General features: G+C 43.1%; 2 long non-coding RNA genes across 2 annotated transcripts in view; one reads left to right on the top strand and one right to left on the bottom strand.

Annotated features, from left to right (window-relative positions):
• Positions 1 to 14032, top strand: part of LOC113747230 (uncharacterized) — a 133867-nt gene extending 119835 nt beyond the window's left edge. Inside the window, exon 3 of the long non-coding RNA XR_003463459.1 lies at positions 13105 to 14032. This is a non-coding gene — a long non-coding RNA (uncharacterized LOC113747230). The remainder of the gene's footprint in view (positions 1 to 13104) is intronic.
• A 2410-nt stretch (positions 14033 to 16442) lies between these two features.
• The window catches only part of LOC113747488 (uncharacterized), a 34129-nt gene continuing 28780 nt past the window's right edge, over positions 16443 to 21791 (bottom strand). The window contains exon 4 of the long non-coding RNA XR_003463656.1: positions 16443 to 20254. This is a non-coding gene — a long non-coding RNA (uncharacterized LOC113747488). The remainder of the gene's footprint in view (positions 20255 to 21791) is intronic.

Raw genomic sequence — 21791 nt, 5'->3', positions numbered from 1 at the left:
GTGCTAGTTGTGGTTTTATTAGTGCCGCCATTTAGTGGTCGAAGTGACAACCCTAATGGGGCCACTCTAAGAAAAAGACAGTAATTGGGTTTGGCAATTCCATTTCCACCACCGACCATCCTCTCACCCACCCGCTAGCTCATCAATAATTTATCTAATTACCAATATTGTGGCATGAGTCACTCTCAATTTAGGAGACAAACATGATTATTTAATAATAATAATGCTTCCAAACATATGCAATGTCTCCTGGTCTGCCTTACTTCCCTCAATTTTTAATGACTTGTTAACACAATGAGCAAAAGAGACCTCAAACAGCACAACAAAAGAAGTCCATCAGTGACCTTTAGCAGCTTAATACTAAGAGGAGAATTACAATAATACAAGCTGCAAAATGCAAAACTGCCTCTGTGAGTGTATGTATGTGTGTGTGTGTGTGTTTATGATTGACTATATAATGCTTTATTGATAAATATAAGCTGGAATAGGAAAGCTTTGGTAACCTTTCATGAGAGGTCTCCAAGATTCAAAGCTGCAACAAAAAGGGTGGGGTTTGAGGGAGAAGGGGGGGGGCATCTGAATACTATCCACATCCCATAATGATCTCAATAATAACCCTGACAACACTCATGGACATAAAAATAGTGTGTGATATGGTGATATGAGTGCAAGTATGTGTGCGTATGCATGTGTGTGGTTGGCTCGGATTATGAGGAGCAGTAAAACACAGAGAAACTCAGTGAATATGCTGGAGGTAAATGAAGTCCCACGGGGGTAATATTCACCTCGCCATAATAATTCTGCCACTGTCAAAAGCCAGCTAGCTTTGCTGTGAGTGTGTGTGTGCGAGTGTGTGTGTTTGTGTGTGTGTGCAGGACGTGTCTGCTGAAACTAGCACAGCTAAGTCTCTCTCTCTCTCTCTCTCTCTCTCTGTTTCTCTCAACCCCCCCGCTCTGCATCGCGAGCTGAATCCAACTCCCCTTGTTCTTTTTTCTCTCTCGGTGGCAAGCTCGACAACTCGGAACTGCACCTCAGTAGTTGGCTGAGGCGAGCAGGAGGAAGTAGTCATTCATCCAGTGTGTGTCAACCACAAGTTGACTAGGAGAATGAGCAGGGAAGCAAAGCGATGTCTATTTCTGTCTCGGATGAGTGGGAATGGTCAGGGAGGAGAGCACAGACTGCCCACTGAGGGAGACACTGGGTTTCATTGTGAGCTTCAGGGCTATAGGGAGCAGTGATCGGAAGGTTGGATCTGTTGAATACGTGTCTCTGTGTGTTTGTGTGTGTGTGTGTGCGCGTGAGCGAGCTTCCGTGTCTCCTTTGCTCCCAAATGCAATGAATGACACTCATTAGCCTCATGTTAGCCTTGCTAGCTGCAATGCCCTGCGGCAATGGGGTCACATACAAGGTCATGACTTGATTACATGGTAATGCACTTGCTGACATCGGTGTGTAAGCAGCAAATATCTTCCGTACAGTTTCAATACTGCTAACGGAGCAAAATACGTTGGAAACGTTGTAATTTCTAATGGATTATGAACTCATCGTGTTTTTATTATTTGCCTTATCAATACTTGAAAAACGCTTGAAAAAAGAGTTTACCGATAGTACACTTTAAATGTTCGTTTTACTAACATATGAAACATAATGCATACAGTACTATATTAAAAGAAGATGCAGAGAATTTATTTTATTTAAATGACACATCTTTTCCACATCTGAAGTGTTCTTCAGTCTTTTGTCTTTAATTTAATGATGTGGGTATAAAAGACAAAAGAGCCTGAGGGTACGCTGTGCTCTCTGTCATCAACATTCATTTTTGTTCCTATTGCTTTCTGTGCTGTTGTGCTAATTTTATAGCCACTTTTTTTTATTGCATGTTCTTCTTTTAATATCAAAGCACAAGATATCCAAATTCAGCTTGTGTTGGTACGATTGTTTTTGCCCCGTTGATGGTACGGCCTAAGGATGCTGATGTCCGTCCAACACTTTAGCCTGAGGAAAGATATCTTAGCACTTCTTTCCATGAAATTTGGTATCGATAGCCCATTGAGGATGATATCCTTCTGGCGACCCCTGACCTTTCTTCCAGTACAACCATCAGGCCAAAAGTTTTACTTGTACACAACAAATATGTATGATATTGACTGAGCACATTTGTTCTCCCGAGAGGACAGCCTCTTTCTATTTTGAACCCAGCTTTCTTCCAGCATCATCCTCAGGACAAAATTTACATTTTTTTTTTTGGCCACAGTAGTGGTGAGGTTCTAAGAATATCAAAATCGTCTGGCAAGTCGTTGAACCTGCTTCTTAGGTGAATGACTGTCTCAGTGTTTGGGTGTGTGTGAATAGAGTGAGCTAGAATATACTTAGGCCTTGTTAGTTTTTAAATTTCAATTTAGGAAAATCCAGTACTGTATTAGTGTTAAATAAAAATGTATGAAAAACGGATAAAAGAAATTGCCTATATGTAGCTTTGTGGTTGATTTAGACATACAGTACATATCTTTGCATGTGTGCGCTTATTCATGTGTGTGTATGTGTGTTTTGACTCGAACCCTTAACCCTCCAACTCAGACTGTCGGTGAAACAGAGGCGGGGATCTCTACATGAAATTAGTCTCTGTGGGAAGACAAGAGGCATTGCTAAGGCCTTCTCTTTTAGCCAGTTGGCCCAGCCCACAGCTGCCCAGCCACTGTCACACTGAGAAGCACATGTCATTGAAAGGAGACATTAATTGCCTTGGTGCTTTGGCAGGACGCTCACTAGCCGTGCTCAGGTGCACCTTTGCTGCTGCCTTGCAAATGAGATGCAGAGTGTTGGTTACAGTACCTCCTTCCCGGGGATAATTGACCCTGGGGATCCGCCTTGCAGTCCACCCACCCTCCTTTCCTTGCTTCTCTCCTATTCTTTACCTCCTCCTCTCTTCCCCCCCTCCTGTTACCTTCAAGACAGCGCAGGACACCTCCTGATTGGGTGGTAGTCAGCAGGATGGTGTTGGCCCTTTGACCCTGCAGCCTCCCTTCCCTTCTTCAGTGCCTCTCCCTTCCTCTTCCTGTCTCCAGCTACTTCACAAGGGCATCCACGTGGCGATGCGGCCAGTGGAGATGAGCGGAGACCATTACCGCAACCTTTGTGGGAGGTGCACAAACCCTCCTCCACTCTCTTTCTGTTTTTGTAAGTGCCCCACCCCACACACCCGCTGCTTAGTCATGTTGTTTTTATTGTCGCAGCTCCAAGTTTTAATGAGGTGAGACTCCTTGTTTACCACCGTGTTACTGGCTGGGCTTCAGCAGGCGGTGCTGTTTATTTACAGCTGAAGGTCTACGCCGTTCAACCTTAATCGACCCATGCATCGCTCAATCACAGGCGAGTGTATGGAAAACAAAAGGCCCACCTGTATACCTGCGCACAGTGCCGTGGATTACCTTTCCAATCCACCCACACAGATTTTCTTTGACATTTTTGTTGTTTGTTCTCTCCTTGCACCGCTTTCCCTCTTCTTTCACAATTTATTTTTGATTGTTAGCTCTGTCCTCCTTTCAGTTTAGTCTCTCTTTTTTGTTTAAACAGTTAGTACAAGTACACACCTGGTAAGCCATTTACAAGAAGCCTGCGGCTGAGACCGCAGCCCCCTGAGCATAATATGCAAGGTGTGGCAGAGAATGACACTGTTAATCTTGACGGATTACTTTCTCATGGAGCAATTTGTCACAGGAAAAGTCTATACTGTTTGCTTATGTACTCTGTGCATATCCCCTTGCACTCTGCCTTTCTTTGCCTCTGCTTATGTGCTTGCGTGCGCTTGCTTATGTGTGGGTGTTAAAATGTTGAATTACTGATTTAGTGTAATTGAACAGTGGGCCATCTGCTCAGATGTTTATCTTCATTTTTGTTCCTTTTTCTTTTTGCAGATGTATTCACGCTTGTATATTTACACGTCTGATTTCATCTTGATATTGGCGTATTGGTGTATTTGTGTGTGCACGTGTGTGTGTGTGTGTGTTTCATCTGTAGCCTTTAACTGGCTGGAAACCCCCTCTTTGGTGGAGAGGCCAGCCATGGCAGAAGAGGGCTGCGCTTAGTGCGTTTCATGCTTAATTCTGTGTCAATTAGTTGACTGCTACCTTCCCTCCAGCAAAAGAGCGCAGCGAGAAACACAAACCCACAGAAATCCTCTGGCTTTGACAGGCGCAGTGTTCAATCATTTATCCCAAGGCCCCGGGCCACGGAGCACTGTCAACAAACATTCCATTGAAATCATATCAAGCCTCTTCTGTTCCCTCATTTTTGTACTCTGCTCTGCCTCTCACTCTTTCCATCTCCCTCTGCCTCTTTATCTCACTTGTTCTTAACCCTCCACTTCCTCTCTTGATATGCTTTTACCCACCTTCGCTCTTCTTTCTCTCTTCCTCCTCACCCATTGCCCTCTGGGGTTTCTCTGTCTCTGTAGCAGGGGGTTTTAGTTAGTTCTTTAAGCCGCTGTGCCGCTTCCTCCCTCCCAGGACTTGGCAGCAGAGTGGTAATTTGTTAAGCTGTTCCCTGTTTGTGCCGGTTTCACCCCTAACTTGGCACGTGGTCAAGTTGCGGTTGGATGTCAAGATGAGCACCAGATATACCAAGATCACAGAAAATTGCATATACCGCACCTTGAATTTGGTTCAGGGGATATCTTAACAAAGCAGGGATGAATGCATCAAAAATATTTCCAGTGATACTGTATATGCATTTGTATTTACAACACCTTTTGACCCATATCTTTTTACACCAAGATCACATACTTAAAAACTTATGCATATGTCTCTGCAAATGCTGTGCTGTTCAGTATAGGTTGGAGTTGAAAGGAGTCTTTGATCACAGCATGTGGTGGGATTGAAGATCTACGATCTAACAAATATTGAAACTGAGCAGAGCTATCATGCACCGGGCCCCTCCTCAGCTTTACTACCTGACTTGACTCTTACGCTGAGAAAATGAATCATTTTAGAGAAATATACCGTACAAAGATTTCATATCCATGTGCCATTTAAACGAAAACAGGAATTAGGCTACTTAGAATACATCAGCCAATTAGCTTCTGAGCCGCCATCTCTCCAGTTTCCCCCACCGTTCTTTGCTTTTGGCCCATTGGAACTCTGGGAAATATGCTGATGTAGGATATTTTGCAGGTAAGGTGGACAGAGGCCAAATCTGGGTTTTTTCCTGGCTTCCTCTGCTCTGGGCTACAAACATTGATGCAGAGCAAGAGATAGAAGAGAAAAAAGGAGAGGAATCTTCCACTCTCTCCCCTCCCTTGAGCATTCATCCCGAGAGAAACTCAACTCACCTGGGTATCTCAGTGGTAGAGAGTAATAAATAAATGTATTGGATTAATTATTAAATACAGCCTAAACGAAGATAGATACTATCCTCTGAAGATCTGGTGGTTCCACAAGTCTGTTCTTAACTCAGATGTTGTTGTGATTCCTGTTTGTTTGCCTCACTGGTGGTCAGGAGACACATACTGTAAGTGTTCATGTCTTCATTATATCATTTTAGACAGTTCATCGTAATTATCCTATTCTGTTTTATCTATTTAGTTCAGACAAATGAAAAGTTAGATTAGAGGTTAGAAAGATAGTCAAAGCTGACATAATCATGAGCAGGTTATTGTGCAAAGAAACAAAACTTATTCCACCTGCATCCAAGTCTAGAACACGCATTCAAAATTAACTGCGAACACATGACAACACTAATAAAATGGATCAAAGGATATAGTTGAATTGGGTCTTTCTCAGTTCAGACTTCAGGCCTTTGAACAATTTATAGCGGGCGCACTCTCTTACTCAGCACAACATGAGCCACCCACAACAACAAAAAAACACAAAACAATCACCACAAATCAAAACTTTTGTCTCTAAAAAAAATGAATCTTAAAAATGAAATCTTTCAGAATTCAAGAAAAAAAAAATACTTGTCCCAGTTGTGTAGTTTCTCTTTGCACATGCTGGCCAAACATCCTAAACTCTCCTCTGGCTATTCAGGTTTACTTCCTTCAGAAGAGCGACACTCACTCGACAGCTAGAAATCCAGAAGACAACAACAGGGCCCTTCTATCAGTCCCTGGACAAAGCCAAATTAATATTTAAACATTATTACAAATGCCCCGAAGTAAAACACAGAGAGTAGGTAATTAATTGATTGAGCTGGGTGGTCCGCAGAGAGATTAGACCGGATGAGTGTTGTTTTTCTCTGTTGTTATTGAAGTATATTATGATTGCTTTGAGCGAATGATTTCCTATTGAATGTAAAGAAGGGGGACATGCCTCTGTATGTTTGACCTGTAAGGCATATACAGCGAGTTCATATACTTGGAGTGATATAATCAGTTGGGGATTAATTGTCCCTTGTGCTTTACTACCGTATGTATGTAGTGTAAATTTGCAGTAGCAGTAATCTATTGTATAACACAGTTTACATTGGCACTAAGTGGAATCTGTAGACCTGTTTTCACAAGCTCATATAACAAGTGGATGGATTTCCACTGCTGATGATAGCAGATGCACTTGGCAAGACAATAAGATGTGTTCTACATCATTTGGCCCACTTCCTGTCTCAACTGTTGGATGTGAATAGAGTGTCAACAGAGTGCTAATTGTTGTTCGGCATTTTGATTTATCACAGGCGCAAGCCAAGGGAGAACAGAGGATGATTTTGCATTTGGCAGGCTGTCCCCGTTCCGCAGCAGCATGCCAATGGGTCTGTTTCCTGGTGAATTCAGTGATTCAGTACCTTGGATAGAGCCGCCTGTTCTGTCCACATGCTGCATCACCCTGTCCTTTTTCCAAACTGTAAACAAATACTCCAAAGTGTATACTGCGTACTAATGTTGACAGTGCACTATTTTGATCTGTAACTAAGAACGTTTATTCAAGAACTTAGACTTGACTTGAATATTTCAATTTTTGTTGTTTTTATTTTGTTCTCTGTTCTCAGTTACTGTAGAAATATGGAGAACCCATACTGTATGTAAATATAAAAGCCTCATTCTAAGGTAACAAAAACATAATAATTCTTATGTTTGGGTTATTATACACAAATGAAAACATAGTTATGCATATATTTACATCAATTTCTGCCATATTCTGTGAACGTTTCCCCTAAATCTTACACACTGGACCTTTAAAACACTAAAATATTCTCATTCTCTATTTTCAAATGGGTTGTTCTCCATTAAAAGAACTTAAATTTTCATACTTCTGAATGTTTTAGATTATCTCTCGCTTTTTAAAAGCTTTTTTACTAGCAAGAACATTAAAGTGTACCACTTTCTTCTGACCGGGATGATAAAAGGCGTGCGTTGACAGTCAATTCAAGTCCAACTCAAAAATCTATTCATTTCAGGTTTGGTAATATCACATGTCACATACAGTACAACACTTATTTTTAATTTTAAGGCATTTCTCAAAAAAAAAAAAAAAAAATTTAATTAAAAAAACTGAACTATTTTAGTATGTGTGTCGTGTGTGTAATTCAGGCATTTTAGGAAAACATACATACCTAACATACCCCGAACACGGATCGAATTAGCATACATGGTTCCACATGATAGAGACTCTGGGTACGTGGCAAAGCTTTTCTGTCTTGACTGCCTTTTTATGGCAGTGTAAATGTGAGAGGCATCATACACAACACACATAAATAATGTTCTGGCCAGCATATTGAAAAAACTTTTCTGAGTTACCCCAAATGTCCTTGGCTTAGAAGACATGAAAAGGTGTTCTTTCTTTCTTTCTTTCTTTCTTTCTTTTTTTGGATTTTTTCTCCCTTTTTGAAAGGATCTTGTGAAAGGAGCATTCAGGAATCATGAGGTTTTTTGGAGATGCCTGTCATGAATGAACATGACGGTGTGTTCCAGTGCCAGCTGGCAGAGAAAACTTAGCACGTCCCAGAGATGAGCGAGGGGCCAGCTGGATGCCCGCCGAGAGCTTTAACACACTCTTCACCATTGCTGCAAACTCCATCAGCCCATCCTGTTAACTGACACAACACAACACTAATTGTGCATTAATCAGTGGGTTTAGTTACCCGATCCCATGAGCCTGTGGTGCATTTCAGTGGTTGTGAAACAGAAGTCTGATATTTGTGTTTCACTGTTCCGCGGTTCCCCAGAGTCCCAATTTTGGCTTGCTGTCTGGCGTGTGGTTAGGCAGTCGGTTAAACCTGTAGTCGTTGAGATTTTCAGATTAGATTTAAAGTGAGGATTAGGGGTAAGGTGAATGCTGGCTAGATTCAAAACCAATTATGCTATTAAAAGTGTGTCAGATGAGTACTGGATTCATTCACACATCAATTCAGATCTTGTTTACATAATTTGTTTCAGCCAACTACATTGACTACAAGTGGATTTACAACTTTTCAGCCACATGAAGTTGCAAGATTCAGACTAGAGAGTAAAGTCAAAAAATAACTAATATGAGTATAGACAGAATATACTCAAAGAATGTGTGTAAAGCCATTCAATATATACAGTAAAAAGATACCTTTTAATTAAAAACATGACCTGAAATACAGTAGTCACCCTAAGTACCCTGTTATGTAGAGAAGGTGCTGTGAGACAACGATGGTGACTGGTTTTGTGTTTGCTCATTTTTTCTGCTTTAGGCAGTAATCAATCATCAAGTCATTTATCTCACACTGGTGCTGAGTTCCTTTTATCAACTGCCAGACTCCCTCAGCTGCACAGTATTACTGACTACAGGTTTTTTGGCTCACTTTGTAGAAATTACCACGAGATAAAAAGTCAAGTTCCCATGTCTCTCTGCTGTATGTTGCTATAATGAAAAATGTAATCCTGCTGAAAGGAACATAGGATATTTGAAATGCAGTGTTGGGCTTATTATTTATAGCCACTTGACAGATTAACTCCGTTTTAAGATATTTGTTTGTTTCAGCTGCGTTTTTAAAGCTAATAAATGTCATATGTGGCCCAGTGGCTCAGGGCAATGACCCATTTCTTCTACCAGCATCTTCTCACATAATTCTCATAAGGAGGAGTAAATATCAAGAACAACAAACAAATTCTGAATTTAACCTTTGGCAGAAATGCTTTTGCCATAAGTCACCCTTTGCATTTTTGGCCTCTTGGGATGCAAGCCATCACAGATGCAGCGTGTCTGGCCTCCCACTTCTCTGGGTCAAAGCTGGCTGTGTCTGTGGTAGTAAAGCACTAAGGAGAGTGTCTGTCTCTGTGTGTGGGTGTATGTGTGTGTGTGTTGAAGGGGGAGCTGGAGTGTGGGTGCATGCAGATGGTTCACAAGCCAACCTTTCAATTAGGCCCAGAGTATAAATATCCGTGGCTGATTGGAATGTGGCGGCTGCTGGCACAAAAGGCTCTGCTTGGCCCGTCTCCAAGACCCCGTCGCTCACTCACTCTCTCAGTCATGCTGGAAGCCGCCCAAGGTTACTTCGTCAATGGACGCAATGATTTCTAACTCCCTGTGTCCGCCGACCACCCTCCCTTCTCCATCCCTGTTTCCATCCCTCCTGCTCCGTTTCCCGCGAGCTCCGTAGCTAACTTTACATTTGAAAGAGGCCTTCAGTTGAACCCAGTTGGCGGTTTGATGTCCCTACTTTCTCCTCATATGTTTTTGTGCATCAACTGGATTTTGAAACTCCCATTGCAAAATGTGTAAACTGTGTTTTCTAGCTCAGAAATTTCTAACAAATTTCTTTCAGATTTTTTATATACTGTACATATATATATATTTCCGCCCACAGCGAGTGTTTGGGTTCCAGTCCAGCTCCTAATCTTATTTGGCTAATGCTGCAGGTGAACAGTCCCTGTATCCCGCCTGGGGAGACCCTGTATATCCTTCACAGATTATAGGGATGAGCTCCCAGACAACTTATCCCTCCGTCCCAAAAGCCTGTCACTGTAAGCTGTCTGAGAAATTATCCACACAGCCAGACACATGGTGGTGAGGGTATGAAATGACAAAGCAGAAATGTTTTGGGAGAAGGATATGTTATCACTGTCACAGAAAGATTTTAAACGTTGTGTAGTGCACAGCCTACAAATAGGATTGGAATTATTTCTGTTACGTCTTTTTACTCTTGATTTTATTTTTGATATTTTCAGTTTTTAAACTGTTCTTGTACTTTATTTTTTTTTGTTTTGTTATCATCGTATGATTTTAAGTTTCTCTTTCAAGTGACTAAACATGGCCTGTGTTGGTACATTTAAATATTTCTCATGTTGTCCTCACAGTTTCTTAAAGAGTCATGCCCCACCAAGAATATCATATAGCCTCTTTGTTAAGAAACCTCCCTTTTTCTTTTATCCCCTCACCCCTCCCATAACCCCCTTTCTCTGTAACCCACCTACCCAAGCTGTGTCAGGGAAGCCCCCCCAGTCTCTTATGCATCCTTCTGGAATCAGGAGAGATTAAAAATTAGGGGATTAGGTTCCCCTCCTAACCCTGTAATCCAACAAAACAATGCTTTCTACCATTGAGTGAGAGCTCCCGAGGCGTGGGTAAGTCCTTCATGTCAGTTATTCCTTATGGAAGGGTTCCCTCAGAAAAGACGCACACTCGCTTTCTGTCTCCAACCACCTCCTCCATCCTAACCGCCTTTTTTATGATGCAGGGCTGTAATGAGGCAACATGGGAGATGGGGCCTAATATCTGCTAATAGGGTCAATGGAATAAACTATTTTATAGGGGTCACTGTTGGCACAAGGACAAAGAGGCTGCTAAATGCTTTCCTCCTCTGGTGCCAATTGTAGCTATATGATTTTTTTTTTTTTTTTACAACAACAATACAGTGTCAGGCAGTAATAATGATGCTGATAACACAGAGGAGCCCCGGTGATGTAAGACACAGGCGGGCTACTGAATTAAGGCCCTGTTTTAAATATGTCAGTGCCACGCTCAGGCTGGAGCTATAGCTGGCCATGGGATGCACTCCTTTAATTTCATCGCTCTGTCAGCTTTTATTAAAACCCATTTGTCACAAAGAGAGAGGGAGAAAACGAAAAGGAGAGAGAAAAAAGTAGTGGGGTGGGTGTCGGGGTGGGGGGACACAGATGTAGAGTGAGAGAGGGGGTAAGGGAGAAGGGGGGGAGAGAGAGACATAAACAGAGAGAAAGAGATGTGGAGACAAAGAAGGGTGAATTTTCTGAGGTGCTAGATATCAGAAATTGTTGTTTTGAGGAGGGGCAAGTGTTGTGGGTGGTGTTGATGGTGGGAGGGGGGAGCAGGAGGGACGGGTTGCCACCACCTTGGGGAGTGGGTCTTATAGGTGGAAGACAGGGGTGGTAAGGAGCAGTGGGAGGGTCTGAGGGGCTCAGCAGGAGTGATTAATGATGAATCTGGGGTATAGTGGACCAGAGGGACTCCCCATCCCCGTCTCCATCCCACTCCTTCATCCACCACCTTCCCCCCACCCCTTTACCCAATCCCCAGCCCTCGCCACCCCACCTTCATGCCCATTTGTAACTGTCTTGGGAGGGGGCCATCAAGGACCCGGTGATGTGCCCCCTTATTTTCATGAATGAGAAATGTGTCCAGAAATGTGTCATTTTCCAAATCCAGCTCTTGAGATGTCTTTTGGATGGCTACTGTTTATTAATGTCATTGGCTCAAAACTAATTAGCCTTCTACACTTCTTATAAGAAGCCTCAACAATGTGTTCAAACACACTCATACAGTGACTCACACGCTATTCAGTGTAAAATTAACATGTTTTGATGTTTCCCATATTGAAACCCTAACAGGATTACGTCCAAAGTCCCGTCTTTCATTTTGAAGGTTTGGGGAAATCATGGGCGGAGAGAAACTGTGTGGCATGTGCATTTATTTGTTTTCACTGGGGACCAGGCTAGGGTTTCTGCCAGAGAGTTTATGTGCCTGTCTGAGTGTGTGTGTGTACTACAGAGTGTGTGGCAGCCACACTTTCCTCACTCTGTCAAACAGCTTTGACTTGGCGGCAGGTTCTGAAATGGCATCAAAGTGGCCCGCTGCCACATTTCCATCCCGTCCTGTCGTCCCTTACTCCCTGTCATCTACCTCTAAGCCCACGCAACCCAGTACCATACAATCAAAAGAAAAGTAAATGATTCATTATATCTTCCCGCCTTCTTCACAAAGTAGAAACATGAAAAATAAAAGACAAGAAAGGGCTTTCAGAAACACTTGTTCAATGCATTTTACGTTCGTCTCCATTCCCCTCGTTTCTATCTTTCTAACTGAATAGTACATGATGGCACTTGACGGAGAAGAGGAGGAGGAGGAAGACGAAGAAAGGGAGGAAGCAGAAGGAGAAAGTGTGTGTGAGTGTGTAAGAGAGAGAGAGAGAGAGAGAGAGAGAGAGGGGAATAAAATGAAGTGTGACAACATATGAATTTCAAATTTCCGAGGAGACATCAAAGTGCACCATCCGGGGTGTCTCTTCGACAAGGACACTTTCTGATTTTTAATTCCGTCCCCTGATTGTATCGCTGAGGCCCTAACGAAGAACGGAGGAACACCGCCAGTGAGTGGCATCAGGCAGCAAGAGATAGAGCAGGAAGGGAGGGAGAGGGTGAAGGGAAAAGAGGGATGTGGAGGGAGGGGGGTGTGGAGGGCAGCATAGAGGAAAGAGAGAGTAAGTGAGATCAGAGGGGGTTAGAAGAGATAGATAGAGGAGGAGGAAGGAGAGAAGAAAGGAGAGCCTCATCCAAACACAGGCGGCTGGGCCCTTTGTTGTCGAAGCGATCATAGCTCCTCTTTCATCAGACAGAGAAATGGAGAAGAGAGAAAGGAAGAGACAGTGAGAGTGAGAGCGATACACTCCTTTTTCCGCTGGGGTGACAGGGACATGGATAGAAGGAGGGCAACTTTTTTCACCCTTTGTACATATCAAATCAAGCCTCTTCTTTCAAGGACTTATCATGTTGCGCACACTTTGAGAGCAAAATGCTTACAAGTATAGCTCGGGGTGCATGTTAAAAATATGCTCACTTTAACCTGAAACAATGTGTCTGTTTACACTCAGTCTATTAGCTCATATCAACACAGTGTCGACACAAACTGTCATATATTGCTAATCGTTGGTCTTGTTCGCTCTTCCTCCGCGTTACAGTTCAGACGGCAGCTCATAACCGCAGCAGTCTAATTGCCGGGGAGGTTCTCAGCAGGAGTGTGGCAGGCCTCTGGCATTCCCATTCCTGGCAAAGCTGTGTGCCAGTACTGCCGCAGTGCCAGCCCGCCCTGCCCTGCATCCACGCCAGGGGTCTCATGACCCAAAAGGATCCCCCATGATGGGCACTCCCCATAAGGCCTCTTTGGAAACGGATGGGAAACCCCAGGGAAGCAGCAGAAAGGTTGAAAAGGTCGTATTAGTGGCATGTATACGCGTGTAGTGCACTCTCTCCTTTTCTCTCTCTCTCTCATAGTCACACACACACACACAGCATAATATAGCTATAATCAGTGTTAGGACTTTGTTTCTTTTTAATAATAATAAAAAAATACTATTCCGTACTGTATTTTCATCTTCAATATTATATCAAACATGATTTATGATGAATAAAAAATGGTGCCAATATAAAAATCAAGTCATACACAAGAACAAGGAGAGAAGAGCAGAGTCAGTAGACAAATCAGCAAAATGTTTTTCTTCTTTTTAAGAGGGAACAAAACCAGTTTAAGATTTAACAGCCCTCCAATCCATACCTGAGTAGATTGAGTCAGAGCTGCAGGCGACTATAGAAGCACACCTGGTTTTTATGGCTAGTTGAGCGTCTCCTGTCCCCACATGCATTATATCAATGACTCATGTCATAGCACGGGGACCTGTTCTATAAAATCTGTAGCTGCTGAAGTAGGTGAGTCAAAAACATACCCAGAGATGGGTCTCTAATCTGTGCAAGTGGGTTAAAAATCTCTGCAAACTGTAGTTTGACTCTAAAGTCTATGTGAGAGTGTGCAGTGATTATAATGTTCATAATATTTGTTTCCAATTCTCAAAACTGTTAAAAAATTACTAACTCAACAAGGTTTAAAGTCTTCTCAGCAGATTATCACGACTTTAAGAGAAGTCTAGAGTGAGATGTTTTGGGTTTTTCTTCTTTGAAATTTGGCTGAAATCTTGAAAAGAGAATTGACATTATTAAACAACATGTTAAAAAATGAGTTTTCATGGTTTAGGGGTGAATTTATTTTAGAAGATTCCCTCATTGAAGTTAAATTTAAAAATCATTTGGTCTGTCAGGATTTGAAAGTCATGTAGTACATTTTCTTGAAAGTCTTGAAAAAAAATCGAGACATATTCAGCAATAAAACAAAATGTTTGACTAAATGGGTAACATCCTGCTATTTTAACAGCACAGAGAATTAAGACCGAAGGTCAAGCGCACCCATGCAACGCACCACCCATCACCCACGTACACAGACGCACAGACACACTCACAAGGGCCCCCTCCTTGGTCGTGGAGAGGGGTGCATAGTGAAGCAGCTGGGAGACGTGGAGCTACAATGGCCCTTTAGGGCGAGACGGTCCTAATCCGTTCCCCGTCCGACAGCGCCAGTGAAAGGAGGCCTGTCAATCATAGCATGGCACCCTCGGGTCTCTGAGATGGGCGTGCTCAGATTTGGGATTTACTGTACCCCTTCTTTTTTTTTGTCTTATTAAAACCTCTTTGCAAACAGACAGAGATACATGCATGCACGTGTGTACGTGTGCAGACACACGCATGCATATACAGTTTGCTGTGTGTGTGTGTGTGTGTGTGTGTGTGTGTGTGTGTGTGTGTGTGTGTGTGTGTGTGTGTGTGTGTGTGTGTGTGGGGGGAGGGGGGCCAACAGACAGAAAAATATGCAGATGAACGATAAATTAATGTGTTTACATTCACACCAAACACATCATGTTTAAAGAAATGTGACGCCAGACCTAGAAAAAAAAAAACACATCAGAGAGAAATTCATTCACATTTTTTTTTTTATTTAGATCACTTTGCTTAATCATTACACAGTAGAATTATATTTCACTTTCTTATACATATGATGAGGACATTGTCAATTCAAATGAGCAGTTGTACTTCAAGGAGTTACATGCTGCCTCTGTTAATGATGGAGACAGCCATGTAGAGGCAGGGAATGGGGTGATGATCATTTAGGATACATTTCATAGGCCTGTTGTTGCCTGACACACACACACACACACACACACACAGTTATAGATGCAGAGGCAAATACACATGCACAGATACACACACACTCTAACACACACACACACACACACACACACACACACACAGTAAACAGTTATTTAGAGGTGTCAGACACTGCATGTAATATTCTCTGGCACAGTAGCTGTGTGTGTGTGTGTGTGTGTGTGTGTGTGCCAATGAGCCGTCAGCTGAGCTGAGCAGTGCACTGTCCGTTGCAGCTGGGTGATGGTGATCAAATCTAACAGACAGTGAGGACCGGAGCACGCTTTCTGCCTCAGAGACACTGAGGGAGAGAGAGAGAGGCAGAGCACTAAGACTGCCTCTGGCCACCATTATCTCTTCAGCGCGTGACTGTGTCCATGTGAGTGTGACAGTGTGAAAAATAGAGTGTTTGTTTGTTTACTTACTGTGTGTGTGTGTGTGCGCGAGTGTTTGCTTGCTCATGTGTGTGCCTGTCAGTGGATCCAAGTGAGCGTGTGTTCATATTTGCTGTTCAATATGCTGAAGCCCATATAACTGACTGGGAGATAACTACTGAGCCAGATGACATGGCGGGAAGGCCCTAATTCAACCCCTCCAGCCAGGGTTAAGGCTGCTTAAACTTCTCTGTTTTTCTCTCTTGGACGACTGGTTCATTTATTATAATTATTAATGTCGACGAACTTCTATCCAGCTACACTCGTCTCTTGTAAAAATGAATTGAACCTGCTGCTCTATGAGGACAGAAGAGCCAACAGCTGAAACAGCACACTGCAGGTTGCAGATAGGCAGATTAATACCTAAAAAAGTATCAGACTTAGAAAGACTTAGTGTCAGTACTTTTACTGACACCAAGTCTTTTTTGTTCATAGCATCTGTACCAAAACAAAGTGGATCTGTCTCACATAAGATCATGTTTGCACTTGGTTAAAGTTTGTTAAGCGCCACCGTCTTTCATTTGAACATGCATCTAATTAAGTAAATAATAGTACAAATAAATTCCTGATATTTGGCAAATCCCTGAGTGGTAAATGTAAAATGTTTTTAGAAGTAGCTCATTAATGATGCCTTCACCTCGATATTTGTGATTCTGGGCTCCGATCAGATTTAGTGAAATGAGCATTTTGTTGGCACCCCCAGTGGTAGGACGAAGACACTGCAGCACCACTTTTTTTTAATTCAACTTCAGGCAGAGGCAGATCGCGTTAATGCTTTGTTATTTTTAAAAAAGCGTTGATTGTTGGTAAAAGATGGGACGCAAAGCTTAGTGTCAAACTCTCTTTGCGGACATTTAAGAACCCAACAATACAAATATAGTTTGTTTTAAGCTGTTCAGAAAGAAAAATAAAAATCCCATTTGCTAAATTGCAAGTGGTCACGTTGTGTTGTTTATGTCGATTGAATAAATAACCCAGATTCTCTACAGAAAGAGATTCAAATACTCCATATTGACTTATTTGTCAAACTATTTAAAGCAGGGTCAATAAAGTCCAGGATATAGGCCCATTGAATTCAAGAATTTGTGATGATTGATCACTGTCCTCTTTATCTTGCATGTTTTATTTCCTTAGATCTACTCCATTTATTTTATTGTCTTTTTATTTATTATTGTGACACTTAATAAGGCAAATATAAGCTTTTATTTTCCCCTACTGGGACAATAAACTTGTTCTTCTAAACTAATATACTCAGAGCAGAGAATAGTCCGCACCAGGTTGCTAACAGAAAACAGTGGAAAACTGGGCTGGCCTGAAGACCCACATCATTTAACATAGTGCCAACACCACCCCACCTCTGCAGCTTTACCACCCCACACACTCCATCCACACATCAGTCACAGCATGCTGTTTGCGTGAGCGTGTGTCAGTGTGTGCGAGAAAGAGGAACAGAGATGAATGACCGTCACATCACTCATACAATACAGCTAAGCCCCATAATGAAAACCGTTGATAAGAAAAATTAACATAAAACCTAAGTGCTACAGAACGAGACAGTGGACATAAATGAAAAGGCTCTTGCACCGTAAATCTAAACCATAAACACAAATATATATGACTCACATACGTAACTCCACTTCCTCATCCTAGGCTGGAGAGAAGAAAAAAAAGACCCCAAAGCATATGTACATATCTGCTTCATCCTCATTTTTGCTTTTTGTTAGTTCCCGCAGAGCCAGGCCCTCCACTCATAGCACGGTGCAGTAAGTTTTAATGGTAAATCAACAAAGGGCCGACATGAAAGAAAGGCTAGCTTTCCAGTTTGCAGGGTGAAGAATTATTCATCAGCACTGTAGTGTTGCACTGCAGGCGAAAATCCTGCAGCAGCGCTCCATTTTAATTGCCAGAAAATGACTGTAAATGATACAGAGAGAGAGGGAGAAGGGGGCAAAAAAATAGGAGACAGAGGGAGAGAGAAAGGAAAGAGTTGGAATTGAAGGTATAAAGAAACGGAGGGGAAAAAGGACACCCCCACCACCAACAGCTGCCCCCCAAATTGAAGGCCATGGTGATAAAAAGCTATGTGGCAATCAGAGAAGTGGAGTGTCCCCCCAGCAGCCTAAAAGAGAGATAGTGAAGGGAGAAAAGAGGAGAGGAGGGCGAGGGGAGCGCCATCAAAAAAGGAGTGGTGGGATTAGGTCTGAGAGAGAGTTTACTACGCTCTTTTTGTGCGCCGAACCTGCAGGATTAGAGATAACAAATGTTAGCCGAGGACCGGCACCTGCTGTGAGCTGGGAGGAGGAGGAGGAGGAGGTGGAGGAGAAGGAGGAGGAGGAGGAGAGGAGAGAAGAACTAACCCGCAGAATGGGCTTTTGTGGCCCCGTGCAGAATTAGAGGAAAGAGGGCTGAGAGGGGGAGAGAGAAGAGAGGATAAAGAGGGAGGGAGCGCAGGGGCAAAGAAGTGAATGGAACGGGCACAAAGTAAATTTGTAATTGTCAAACAGATGAAGGAGATTTTGTAGAGGAGTAAACATTGAACTTGCTAATCTATGGACCTCAAAGCCTGCTCTGCTCACAGCGACTGCAACGCTGTCGCCAATATGTGTTTCTGTTTGATTGAATCGCACGGCCACTGTAAATCCCGAGATCAAACTTCACGTGGAGAAAAAAAAAAAAAAGAATAAGGCACAACATTTTTTTTTTCAAACTTTCTGAAGTCTCTCAGCACTTCTCAATCGTGTCCTAAGTACCTTTGCACCATCCTGCTCTCCGTCTCTCTCGTTCCGCCCCTCCGCGGCGCTTAGGTGTGCGTGGCTGAAATTGCTGCTGGGGCCTGGGGACCTCCTCGCCTGCTCTCTGCAATGACCCCAGCCCAGGAAGCACTCAGACTGGTCAATCAACAATTAAAAGCCTGTCTGTAGCCACTAACTCAATTCAACCACTCAGCTTAGTGCTCCGTTAGAGCCGAGGCACCCAGACAGAACCGAGACAGACTCAACAGCATTGACCCCTCCGCTCCTTCTCACACACACATACGGTGGTCTGAGCTGGCGTGGTCACTCCTACACAGCCTTACCGATGTTTGAACCTCAAGAGGGGGGGGTCTCAAACAAATGCTTCCCCGAGGTAAGCAGCAGCACAGTGGATGCACACGTGACAAGAGGCAACGGCAATTTACCTCGAGGCCTGGCCTGGACACAGAGGTCATGACCTCTCTCTTGCAAATGTCTTGGTACCTGCACTTCAACCTGAGGGTTTAACCCTGCTTAGTGTTCAATACTGAGTTTGACCTTTCTTTGGTCTGACTTAAGGCATTTACTGTAGTGGCCTGTGCATTAAGTCAGTCGGTGTCTGTGGCAAAGTATTTCAACTTTTCCCACATGCAGACATACATTTGTGGGAAAAAAAACACAGTGAAATAATCAATTAAATGAAAATGAAATATAAATAGACAGAAGTGCGAATGCTAGTTTTCATTCTCTCTGATACACACAGACACTTTTTTTTTTTCATACACTCACATGCATCACTCACTCCATAGATTTCCTGCGTTTACTGTTTCATCATTCACTCATTGCTTGGAAAAAAAAAAAAAAAAGACTTGGAAATGTAATATAAAAACAAAAGCCGGAGAATAACTGCAGGGGCTGGTAAACGAAGCATAAAGACCCAGAGTGACCGAGGGGAATTATTTGGCTCCATTAAGCAGGCATTAACATGAATTACTATCTAATTAAAATTAAACAGCTCATTAATAACTTTGCGGTGGGGCCTTAGTGTGGAAGTTCTCAGGAGTGTGTGTGTCTGTGTGTAAGAGGGAGAGAGAGTAGCTGTGTTGTGTCGTGGCCAAGAGAGCAATCAAGTGGGATAAAACTAAGCAGCTGCCCCAAAGGAAAGTCGGGGCCTGAGAGGGCTTTACCTGTGGAATAACACAACTACCCCCGAATTAGCCAAATGCAAAGATGTTATTCGCCAAATAAAGTTAACTTTAATTCGCTGTTTAATTCTGCAACAGCAAAATCTGTGAAACAACCAAACGATAATCAGAAAACCTCTGTGGTTTAGAGGTTTTGTGGTTGAGGTGCCAACCATTAACTGCACCTTCCTGGGTTCAAATCAGACTGGGGCTGTTTTGGAGTCATTTTCCATCTCTTCCCCCTTTCCCCTTGTTTCCTGTCATCTCTCTACTGCTATGAAAGCATGAAAAAAACCTTCAAACAAAATAGAAATGTGTTCATACTGATGAAAACGTGTCTTAAAAACCACGAGAACCGCCAGAGTGATGGAACACTCAGGACTTTTTTTTTTCTTTGCTACGTGAACATGCATCTCTGGTTTAGAAAACAGTCCTTTAAAATCCATGAACTCAACATTGAAGGATGTTTTTTATTAAAACAACAAGTGGCCCAGTAATCCTTCATATAGGAAAGGTTTCACCAAAACTTTAGTTTAAACACTAAAATGAAAAAAGGTGAAGATGCTGGAATGGAGCTAAGCAGAGTCGTGAACAACGACACACCAGGCAGCATGTTTGCACGTTTGCACACACAAACACACACATTGTGACAACATGTGAGACACGTGGACTCACTCCTGCTGTGTCCCATTTGGGTCGAGGCCTTGGTGATGGCGAGCCTCGTAGAATCTGTTGGGAGAAGAAAGGAGAGCAGAGCAGAGAGAGAGAAAACAAGAGATGGTCAGACGTCTGAGATCATCGTGATACCAGTCTTGTCGTCAAGAAAGGAGAAGAGCGTGGAGTTGTTAGTAGGATTACCAGAGATACGACTGATGCCGGATGAGGATGGCGACAATCATAACGATAACGACGGGCACTAATAGCTGACAGCTCGCATGCACAAAAACAGCCTGAATTTACCGTTCTTAAAAATGTCACATCAGCGATGAGAAACCGAAAAACTTCTGAGCCCGAAATCAGGTTTGCAGACGCCCTCGCTCTCTGCGCGTTGATAATGGAACTTCATTGTCGAAACCCACAAGATTGTCCAAAAGCAAAAAGCTCGACGATATAACAACAGAATAAGGTGAAGAAATAATGATAGATAGTCCTCAGAGATGGTGAGTGAATAACAGAGAGCGAGGGATATGGAGTTAGGCCCCAAATGTATGCCAGTGCATGCATCAACCACCTCTGCCACCTCTCCCCCTTCTTCCTTCTCCTGGCCAGGAGCTGTTTACCTCTCTATCAGCGGTGCTCTCTAAAAGCAGAGACCCCATCCATATTCACCGGCCTCAAATTCCTCTGCTTATCTCCCCCCAACCCTTGAAAAACCTCCCCGTGTTCCCCTCTGCACATACATACATACATAAACACGTCTTTATGGAGGCAAGAGGCAAACGCACTGGGGCAGGAGGGGGTCGGGGATAAGAATCACCTTGAATTCAAAGCAGAGGATTGTGGGTCCTCGGCGGGCGGATGGACAGGCAGCCAGCCACACAGGCTAAGGCTCACGCCGGCGTGACACACAAACCACGAGACAGGTAGAGGGAGGCTTTAGGGGATGGGAGCAGATGTGTGCACCAGGGGCCATTGGCAATTCAGGGGATTTGGAATAGTGAGGTGTGATGCTTATGAAATTGTGCGGTGTTACATGATATGCGTCATTAGGTGGTGGGTGCACGTGCAGGTTGTGTTTCTGCATGTGCATGCATTTATTTGTGTGTCAGCCTCATGCCACAAATGCAGATCTTCAACCTCATGGAGTGAGTGTTAGACATATCGGATTACTTTACGGGTATAGACATTTTGAAAGTGAAAGAATAACATCAGCTGACACGGGAAATATCTCTTTTGACTATTTTCAGAAGTTATTGAGAAATCTAATTGGATTAGCTACTATTCCCAACATGGAGATTTACATGAAGTGGACAAATCACTTATGTTGGTGACTGCTTTTGGAAATGGAAGCAGGAGACTGGCTGATAAGAATTGAGAGTATAAGTGAGGGCTCAAAGAGTGCTTGAGCAGAAGCAGAGACACATGGAGTAGGGGGGAACCGGTACCCCGTTCCTCTGCAAGCTGCGTTGTTTGGGGATTGAAGTTGGGAACTCTCTCCACTACTAATTGCGCGCTGGTGCCTTTCATGAATATTCATTCTGGTGTGTTTCAGACCCCGCCTAATTAGCTGAGAGATAGAGGGAGAAACTCGCACCTTTTACCACAA

This window comes from Larimichthys crocea, chromosome XIII (genome assembly GCF_000972845.2).
Source record: "Larimichthys crocea isolate SSNF chromosome XIII, L_crocea_2.0, whole genome shotgun sequence".
Classification (NCBI taxonomy): Eukaryota; Metazoa; Chordata; class Actinopteri; family Sciaenidae; genus Larimichthys; species Larimichthys crocea.
This window is presented reverse-complemented; position numbering and strand designations above follow the sequence as displayed.